Source organism: Plasmodium reichenowi, chromosome 13 (assembly GCF_001601855.1).
Source record: "Plasmodium reichenowi strain SY57 chromosome 13, whole genome shotgun sequence".
NCBI lineage: Eukaryota > Apicomplexa > Aconoidasida > Haemosporida > Plasmodiidae > Plasmodium > Plasmodium reichenowi.
Genome location: NC_033658.1, coordinates 986711 through 988110, shown reverse-complemented (window position 1 = coordinate 988110; position 1400 = coordinate 986711).

Here is a 1400-nt window from a genome sequence, read left to right as displayed (position 1 = left end):
GTAGATATATTTCTTACAAGTCACTCAAAATATATTAAAAATAATTATTTTCATATTTTTCATCTAATACGAACATTGATTTTATATGAAATACAAAAAAAAAAAAAAAAAAAAGGATCCTTTTAATAATAAAGCTTACGTTTTAATTACACTATAAATATATATATATACATATATACATATATATATATATATATATATATGTATATTTTTTTTTTTTTTTTTTTGTGTATCCAAAAAAGAACTAAATATATGATAGCAAATATAACTCTGAATTCTTAGGTAATATAATATTTACTTAATATTTTTTATTATATTCCATATTAAAATAAATATTTTATAAAATATTTCTTTATAACATTATAAAAGTCACTGTGCAATTATTTTAATTAGAAAAAAAAATATATTTCTAAGAATGATTTAAAGAGACATTTTTTTATTTTTTCTCATATATATATATATATAATATTATATAAATAAAATATTTATAAATATATATAATTTTTTGTATACTTAGTAATATATAAAATATTAATATTATATATTTATTCTATAAATTATGATATAATTATAATTATATATTAATTTATAATATATATAATATATTTGGTTCTTATTTTGGGATATCCCTTTGACTTGTTACATATATATATATTATATATATATATATATAATATCTATAAAAAGTAAGATTATAATAATATATATTTTATATATTCAGGGGTAGTATATATATAATATATATATTACATATATAAATATATTATATATATTTATATTATTAATGTATTACTTACAATTATATCTTGAGAAAATTTGTTTATATTTTTAAAAAAGCAATTAATCTTTTTGTTTTCTCTTCAAATAATGTTTTATTTTATTTTATTTTTTAAATACAATATATTTATATATATAAAGTAAAATATATATATTTATTATATAATATGATTATAAATATAATAACATTATATTTTATTATTATTATTATTATTATATATATGTTTTTTTTTTCACAAGTTTTTTTTTCTTTTTCTTTTTACCCATAAAAATAAAGTAGTTGTTAAAAAATTATTTTTAATAGTAGAAGAAGAAAAACAAAAAAAGAAAAAAAAAATAATATATATATATATATATATATATATATAATAACCGTATCACACAAAAGAATAAGGTTTTTAAAAACTAATAAAATATTGACGTAAATATGTAAATATATATATATATATATATATATATATATATATATATATATTTATGACATTCTTTTTTTTAAAACACCAACATCGTAACATATACATATATATATATATATTTGTATATATTTATTTATTTTTTAATTTAAGAACTTTATGTTCATCTAATCCTTATTTAATATATATATATATATACTACATTGTTAT